This window comes from Leptonychotes weddellii, chromosome 15 (genome assembly GCF_054177405.1).
Source record: "Leptonychotes weddellii isolate Sample4059 chromosome 15, ASM5417740v2, whole genome shotgun sequence".
Taxonomy (NCBI): Eukaryota; Metazoa; Chordata; class Mammalia; order Carnivora; family Phocidae; genus Leptonychotes; species Leptonychotes weddellii.
This window is the reverse complement of record NC_138383.1, coordinates 50,453,283-50,462,957: the sequence shown is the minus strand read 5'-3', so window position 1 is coordinate 50,462,957 and position 9,675 is coordinate 50,453,283.

The window sequence follows — 9,675 nt, the reverse complement described above, 5'->3', positions numbered from 1 at the left end:
GTAGGTAAATAATCCTACGGTTTTGTCTCTTCCTCTCTAACATCTGTGCCTTTTAACTCTTTCTTTGTCTCATTTTGTAGAGACTGTTTTGACTCTGTCACCTAGTGGACTTTGCGGAGCAACTATATCCAGGCCCCAACCCCCAGAGACTGTGGGGCAGGTGCACGGCGGGGCCCAGGGGCAGCTAGCACCTTGAGACTTCCATGCGATCCTGACGGTCAGGGGACGCGGCCTGGGGACAGTGTTGAGCGGCCGCATCCTCGTCCCCTTCCTGACTTACTGGGTATCCCAGAAATATCGAGTGTCGTATTTTGTAGGTCCCTCAAAAACACCCCTTATCAAATAAAGCAAGTATTCTTCTACATCTACTTTGAGGGGATTTCTTTTTAAAAAATAGGAAGTGCAGTTTATTTTGTATTTATGTTTTTTTCTAGCTTCATGTGCTGAAACGTGAATTTGAGTTTCAACCCCTTTATTCTTGGGCGCCTGGGTGGCTCAGTCGTTAAGCGTCTGCCTTCGGCTCAGGTCATGATCCCAGGGTTCTGGGATCGAGTCCCACATCGGGCTCCCTGCTCCATGGGAAGCCTGCTTCTCCCTCTCCCACTCCCCCTGCTTGCATTCCCTCTCTCACTGTGTCTCTCTCTGTCAAATAAATAAAAAAAAATAAAATCTTTAGATAAAATAAAATAAACCCCTTTATTCTTATAAAAGTATTTACAGCTATAAATCTCCCTCAGGCTGTCTGGGACTGGAAACTTTTGCTCTACGCTATTTTTTATTGATATCTAAAGAGATTTCTTCTTTAACCTGAGAGTACTGCAAAGTGTGCTTGTGATTCTCTAAAGCTTTCAAGCATGTAAGAATCGTTATTTTTTTATTGTAAATATCTCTTTCTGTTGCCTTTTGCAGGCATGTATCCAGACTTGACCTGACTTGGGTTGATTTTTATTCTGAAACATAATTACAAGTAATATGATGGAAAACAAAACTATCTTCTCTGTTAAGGCACAAAACTAACAGAATCAGACCTTTTTATTTTTCTATTCCAATTCCCTATTTTTTCAATTATGTTTTATCTTTTTGTTGCATCAGTTTATGAGTCAAGTATGAGGATTTGCCAATCTTTCCTTGCATTTCTGTTTGGGTTTTCTATATGATTGCGACTTCGTTCACTTCTCCTTGTGTTTCTACTTGGGTTTGATTTAATATTGCAAATCTATGGTGCTGGCACAAAAGGGCCCATAATTGTGATCATTCTCGGATGGATTGTTCCTTTTATCTGTAAACAGTGCTGCAATTTGCCCTTTATAAGGCTTTTCACATTAAAGTCTGTTCTGCTTGATACTAATATCACTATTCGGGCTTTATTTGCTAACATTTGCTTTCATCTTTCATCTCTTTATTTCCAATAGTCCTTTGTCATTTTGTCTTCAGGATTTCTCATGTAAGCAACTTATATCTGGATTTGGGGTTTCTTACTCATTCTGCAAGTCTCTTTTTATAAATCAATTGAACACATGGTTGTGGTTTAGTTGGACTCAAACTCCTGTCAAACATTTCATGTTTTCCACGCTTTCTTATTGTTCTAATTTTTCCCTTTCTAGCGCTAGTTGAATTGATAAAACCTGCTTTGTTTCATTTTTCTTTTAAGTTTGGAGTTCACATATTTATGTATTCTCCCACTAGTTATTCTTAGCTTTTCATCACACCTACCCACACTTATATTTTTCTATAATAATAATAATAATAATAATAAAGGAGGTGAGAGGAAAGTCTGGAAGGTCATGGGTTTGTTTATAGCGGTGATGCTTGCGCAGGGGGGTGCTTACCCCAAACTCACTGGGTTACACGCATTAAATAGGTACAGCTTTTTACATGTCAATCAAACCTCAATTTGCGGTCTTGAACAAACTTACAGTTTTCTTTTTTTTTTTTTTAAGATTTTATTTATTTATTTGACAGAGAGAGAGACAGCGAGAGCAGGAACACAGGCAGGGGGAGTGGGAGAGGGAGAAGCAGGCTTCCCACCGAGCAGGGAGCCCGATGCGGGGCTCGATCCCAGGACCCTGGGATCATGACCTGAGCCGAAGGCAGACGCTTAACGATTGAGCCACCCAGGCGCCCAAACTTACAGTTTTCTAATGCTATCCTTACCATTATGTGAAAGAAGAAAAAATAGGGGAAAATATACTTGACATCGGTCTTGGCAATGATGTCTTGGATAAAACACCAAAGCAAAGGCAACAAAAGCTAAAATAAACAAGTGGAATGCATTAAACTCAAGAGCTTATGCAAAGGAAACCATCCACACACTGAAGAAGCAGCCTACCGGGTGGGAGAAAACATTTGCATAAGAGGATAAGGGGCTAATATCCAAAATATATAGAGATCTCACACAACTCAATAACACAAAAAAGCAAGTAATCCCCTTTAAAAGTGGGCAAAGGATCTCAGCAGACATTTTTCCCCAGCAGACATACAAAGGGCCCACAGGTATACGAAAATGGGTTCAACATCCCTCGTCATCGGGGAAATAATCACATCAAAGCCGTAGGGAGATGTCACCTCACACCAAGAAGACAAGCACGAATGAGTGTTGGTGAGGGTGTGGAGCAAAGAGAACCCTGGCACAGCACTAGTGGGAAAGCCGCTTGGCATAGCCGCTGTGGAAAGCAATATGGCGGTTCCTCCAAAATTTCAAAATAGAGCTCCCCTACAACCCAGCAATCCCATTCCTGGGCACGGACCCAGAGGAAGTGAATACGGTATCTCGAAGAGATGTCTGCACCCCCATGTTCAATGCAACATTATTCACAACAGTCAAGGTACGAAAACAAGCTGCATGTTCTTTGACAGATGAGTGGATAAAGAAAGTGTGATACACACACACAAATATTATTCAGCCATATAAAAAAAATGAAACGCTGCCTTTTGTGACAAGATGGATGGAACTTGAGAACATTATGCTAAGTGAAATAAACCAGGCAAAGACAGATCCTGCATAGTATTGCTTATCTATGGAATTTAAAAAAAGCTGATTTCATCAAAACAGAGAGTAGAATGTTAGTTGCAGAGACTGGGGGTTGGGGAAAATGGGGAGATGTTGGGCAAGAATACAAATGTTCGGTTATAAGAAGAGTAAGTGCAGAGTATTCAGTGGACAGCATGGTGACTAGTTAAAAATATGGTATCGTATTCTTGAAAGTTACTAAGAGTACGTCTCGAGCGTTGCCAACACCCACACATTAGCTGAACTCCGTGAGGGGAGGCACGTGTGGCCTCATCTTGCTCTTGGTATCACCCCACACTTCCTGTGTTTATCAAACCATCACTGCTTTGTGCTGTTCTCAGCCCATCGATAACCAATATTGTGGTTGGACCGGCCCTTGCGGGTCCTGGGATGATTGCAAGATGCCCTTCAGCACCAGCTATCAGGAAACATGGAGAGAACAAGAATTTATTACTTACGAAAGACCTGAAAATCACACAGCATAGCAAGGCCTTGGGTGGAGAGAGAGCATGCACGGCCAGGGGCTTTTATTGGGGTTGAGGGTGGGAGCCTAGGGTTTCGTGGGCTCACTCTATTGGTGAATTTGAAACCTAAGAGCAAGAATTTAAAGTGTGGGGAGAGAAAAGACAAATAGTCCAAATGGTCACTTATTAAAATCATTCAAGGTCTCCAAAACAAAAGAGCCTGGTGGAAAGAGGCTCCTGATCTGGCTGCAGGGCTGGCACGCATTTATAATTTTTTAAGATTTATTTATTTATTTTAGAGAAGGAGAGAGAGCAAGCGAACAGGGGTGGGACAGGAGGAGAGGGAGAGAGAGAATCTCAAAACTCCCCGCTGAGCACCGAGCCCAATGCCAGGCTCGATCTCACGACCCTGAGATCAGGACCTGAGCCGAAATCAAGAGTCTGACGCTCAACCCACTGAGCTGCCCAGGCGCCCCGGCACACGTTTATTGACAGAGGTGGCTTGGAATCGGATGCCTGGACAATCAAAACTTAAGTCAGGTGCTCGCATTCCAAAAAAGAAAAAAAAAAGCTGTCAGGCTTTACCCTACGATCACCTCGTATGCTTTAAATATATATAATTATATTTGTCAATTACTCTGTAATAAAGTTGGGGGAAATTACCATTTTCACAAGGTTTAAGTGTTCTGTGGGTAACTACGTTCCTTGTTGTGCGACCATCCCCACCAGCCACCTCCAGAGCTATTCCATCTTGCCGAACTGAAACTCCGTCCTCATGAAACACTGGCTCCCCACATCCTCCTGGCCACCATCGACTCTCTGTGTCTGCGAATTTGGCCACACTAGGGGCCTCATCAAGACGGAATCACACAGTACTTGCCCTTTGGTGACTGGGTCAGTTCACTCAGCATCGTGTCCTCAAGGCTCATCCACGCTGTAGCAGGTGCCAGAATTCCCTTCCCCCAAGGCGTGTGTACAGATTCATCCCATTGTGTGTGTCCATTCATCTATCAAGTGACACTCGAGCTGCTTCCACCATCTGGCCATCGTGAACAGAGCTGCTGTGAACAAGGGCATCAATACAAGGGTTGACTGGACTGTTGCAGTATCTTCTCGCCTCTTACTAAGAATAATCATTAAAGTTAGCATTCAGAGTCCTGCTCTGCTTGCTTTTTTAACCTTTGTTTTCAGACAAAAATTCATCTCTTGTGTTTGGTGCCTCTGGGTGGGGCTGGCTTCCCTCAAACGTTGTTGGCTTCTGGTTTCTGCTCATGTGCTCATCTTTGTGAGCTTCTCTGCATGCCAGGCTGGAGAAGGTATATCAGCATACAAGAGCCCACATGGAGGAAGGAGCTGGGAGGTTCCCCCAGCCTCCCTTCTGATGATGGTGAGATCTGGTGGGGGGAGGACACTAACTCATCTGGGCACAGGGGCTATCTGGTTTATCTGGAGTGTTGCGCCCCCCCCCCCCAGCTCCTGCCCTACCTCTCTGACCCAACAGCCACTGCTCTCCTTGAAACAAGACAGGGGAGGTACCACTGTCACAGGACAAAAGGACTTTATCTCCATCGACCGCCCGTCAGGTGCCTGGGGGTGCTCCCTCCCTGGGTCATAGTCTTCGGGCTTGCCGCATGGGGGACCTCCCCATCCTCTGTGGGTGTCTCTCCTTCAGAAGTGTTCTACTTCAGTTTCCCTGCTCAGTCTTCTGAGGAGGGACTTCTTATAATTACTGCCCATCTCCTTCCTTGCCAGCATGGTTACGGGACCTTCTTAAAATAATTACTTCAGTCACATCTCAGAATTGAGGGCAGGAGGAGGTGGCTGCCACTATATACTGACTACCACCTTGAACTAGAGATCTAGTTACTTTTTAAAGTTTCTTATTCTCAAATTGACAGCGCAAATCAGTAGAGGCTCTTATTTGGGGGAGGATCACACAACAGGGTACAGATAGTTCTATTAAACAGATAGGAGCTATTTAGTGGCCAAATATTTTGACAAGCGCTTTGCAATTTTCTTCTTGTACTCTCCCTAAGGGATAGCTTTTCTTAAACCCAGAGAGTCTGTCGATAGCGGTTGGCCCAAAAATGTGAATATTCTTTCGAGTAATTTGGGCTTATCTTAACCCATCCCCCCAAAGAAGCCAACAAGCTCTGGTTTTCCTAAACCTATGCAGATAGAAGGACAAATTATTCTAACACAAGAATTCCTGGTAGGTTTAGGAAGCACACATTTGTGGGGATAATTCCTGGATCATCCCACTTGGGAGAGAGGCTGAGGCTCTGGAGGTGAAGGCTGAGTGTGAGTAGTGCAGGGGAGGAAAAACTTTTCCTCTACCCTCTTAGGCTCAATATTCGGGGGCCTGTTAATTAAAGTGACAAGAGACAGATAAGCAAGGGAAAGAGTTATGCAGCATTTATTTACACGTGCAATGCTCATACATATAGGAGTGCTCGATGATGAGTAATTCAAACAGGTGGTTAGAATTTAGGGCTCATATGCTTAATGTAGTGGAAGAAAGGGAAGAGAGAGAAGAGGCTCCTATGGAAGTACAAATGGGTCTCTTTAGGGAAGACAAATGGGGTTTTTTGGAAAACAAAGGAGAGATAAGAAAGTTCATGACAATGTTTGTCATACAGATATGATTTTTAGCAATTAGGTTATGGTGTGCCTTAATGTGCTTGAGATTTGTTGAGCCTCTTGAATGTGGGTTCATAGTCTTAATAAAATTTGGAAATTTTCCAGCCATTATTTCTTCAAATGTTTTCTCTGCCTGCCCCTCTCCAGGGGCTCTAACTACATGATAAAGACCTTTGAAGTGGCTGCATAGCCCACAGGAGGCTCTGCTCATTTTTTAAATTCTTCATCCCTCTGTTCATTTTGAATACTTCCCATCGCTCTGTCATGGAGTTCTCAAATTTCTTCCTCTGCGACACCTGGTCTGCATTAACTCTATCTGATGGGTTTTTGCATCCATGGCCGCCGCATCAACTCTGGAAGTTGGGTGCCAGTCTTCTCCTTTCAACATCCCCCATCTACTTAGCTTTTCCGAGACGTGGAACACTGTTCAGTGACTCCATCTGATGATTCTAATACCTGTTTCCATTCTGGGTCGATTTTAACCACTGATGTCTGTCCTCGTTCCTGGCTCTTTGTGAACCTGATACCTTTGTATTGGATACGAGATTCTGTAAGTTTTCCCTTGTTGGGTGCTGGCTATTTGGGGGTTCCCTTAAATATCCTTGAGCTGTGTCCTGGGGTGCAGCTAAGTTACTTGAAAGCAGTTCATTCCTTCCGGAATATGCCTTCCAGGCTTGCCAGGCAGGATCAGAGCAGTGTTCATCATTCCCCTGTCCCGAGGCAGAGCCTCCTGGGACCTGACTCGGCGCCTTGTGGACCTGAGCTCCTAGCCTGGCTGGTGGGAACGTGCACCATCCTCAGCCCCATGTGAGCACGGAGTGTAGTCACCTCTGATCTTTGGCCCAGAGTGTCTCCGGCCTCAGGTGGTTTCCCCACATGCAGGTGTGGCCGGTTCTCAATGAACAGTTGAGCTGGACCCTATGCAGGGCGCCTGAGCTCTGTCTGTGTGGCTCTCTTCACATCTCCTGACACCTTGTTCCAGCTCCTCGACTCAGGACACCTGCTGGGCTCTGCCTCGGTTTCCCTCTCCATGCTGCAACCTGGAGACCCAAGTTTCCAGCAGATGGATGAAATTAGTAGTGAGGATAGCTGGGAGGTAGAGGTGGGGGTGTGGGATGAGCTCCATGACACAGGATATGAAGCTAGGGAGACAGTCGGAGGCCTGACAGGAAGGCTGGTAAGCAGCTTGGATTTAATCTAGAGGCCATGAGGAGCCAGCAAACAATCGTGAGCAGTAGTAGGCATCCTCAGATTTACCCAAATAGCAATAGAATTAGCTAACATCCTTTTCTACATGCTTCCCACTTGCTTCGTGAATCCACACAACAACCCTGCACTTGGCTCATGAGGAAAATGAGCCCTGGGGAGATTAACCGGCCACAGGCCATGCACACAGCTGGTTCGAGCCCGTGGCCTTCGCCACCACTCTGGCTGTGGTACAGAGGAAGCAACAGCTCCGGGGAAGGGACAAGGCTTGAGCCAAGACAGGGGTGCAGGGGTGCAGGGGTGGGGAAAGGGAGAGATACGGGGGAAGGACAGTCACCATGTTGTTATTTGCAGGAATGAGAGAGAGAGTTGGTGCCATTCACTGAGACGGGGAAAGTGGGGACCTGGGCAGAAGGTGCCGGCTTTGTCCAGCATGCTGGGCTTGCATTCCCAGGGTCACATGGAAGGAGGCGTCCAGGAAACCAACAGATGAGCTAGAGGTTGGGGGAGCTTCGGAGCAGGATTAGAGAATCGTCCACATCCAGGTGCGAGTAGCCACCACAGGCCAGACTGGACCGCAGGAAAATGTAGATAAGACGGCCGGCTCCATCTAAGGACCCAGGTAGGGACGGAGACACAGAACCAGGATTAGGGCTTCAGTCTCAGAACAAGTCATCCCTTCTGCCTTATCCCAATTATAGAAACTTGTAAGAACAGCTTGCAAGGTGCACCTTGTGACGGCCTGTCGCAGTGGGGCTGCATGTAAGGGAGGCAGCATGGAGACGTGGAGGCAGACTCAGACCCAGACAGACCTGGGCTTGACTCGTGGCCCCACCCGTTACCCGCTGCGGGTGACCTCGGATAGGATGTTTAACGTCTCTGGCCTTCGTTTCCTTCAAAAAAGGAAAGGCCTACCTCCTAGAGTGAAGGTTCCATAACAAACACATGGAAAACATCAAGTAGATACTCAAAACGTGATAGATTAGCCGTTTCTTCTCCAGTCCCAAGGAAGAAGCAGCTTCTGTCTTGAGGGCACCCTGAGTCATTCTGTCTCGGCATCGCTGTCGTCTAGACCTGGGCCGGCTCTTCCTGTGAGCCAACGGGCAGCAGGAAGGTTACAGACCACGTGGCAGAGAGGTCATCCTCAGAGCAGTGGCCCGTTTGGTGGGAGATGTTTCAATCAGACAGCTCTGCCTTCCAGCCCAGACTCCGGCATTTGCTGGCTACATGATCTCAAGCAGGTCATCCAGCCGGCCTGAGACTAAGCCTCCCCATCTGTAAATGCAGGTAATCACCCTACCTCACAGCTCTGTTCCAAGGATCGAATGAGATCCCAGAGGCAAAACGTCCACGACAGGGTCTGGCACGAAACACGTGCTCCATGAAGGGTAGTTTCTGCCACATCCCACTTTCTTTCAAAGTCAGGAGAATTCCTTCCCCTGTCTGGAAGTCCAGAGCCCTCCTCCTAATGAAATGCTCACATTCTGCCTCCTGTGACCTTTATTTCTGAGAAAACTCTGCCTTCCTTCTAGACAGGGATTGCCTGGAGGACAGAGGCTGTCTGACCCGACTGCCCTGCTCACGGGAGGTACATAGTAACCGTGTACTGAATAAAAGGATGATGAGTAACCGAGCTGTTATGTCAGAAGCTACGAGTGAAGGAAAATTAATTTGCAGATGGAATTATTACGTTGTGTACCCAATCCTACAAAACAATGAGGCACGGCTTGTAAGAGTTTCAAACATTTTTTTTTTCCGGAAATTTAATTGACAGTTAATTTTCCTGCAAAACACAATAACCTCTGCAAGCTAAAGGCAACAAGACAGAGCTCTGGAAACCTCATCAGGCTCTGCCTGAAACTGAAGAGGCTTTCTCGGAGTCAGAAGCCTGAGGACGCAGGCTACCATAATTGTCACCGTCTTTGGTCACAAGCAGGTCACCTGATTCTTCTGCTCCCTGTGTTCCCATCAGAGGGCACGGCTGCCCCACCTGTGACTGCAGATGTGGGGGTGACCTGAGCTGAGCCATTACCAATCTTTCTCTCGCTGTGTTGCCTTGTGATCAGAGCTCAGTCTGTGACTGCAACTGGGACTCAGTCTGTGATCATGATCAGGGCTCAGTCTGTGACCACAGTGGGGCTGTCTGTGACCAAGACCAGAGCTCAGTCTGTGACTGCAACTGGGACTCAGTCTGTGATCATGATCAGGGCTCAGTCTGTGACCACAGTGGGGCTGTCTGTGACCAAGACCAGAGCTCAGTCTGTGATTGCAACTGGGACTCAGTCTGTGATCATGATCAGGGCTCGGTCTGTGACCACAATCAGGACTCAGTCCGTGACCAGAATCAGGACTCAT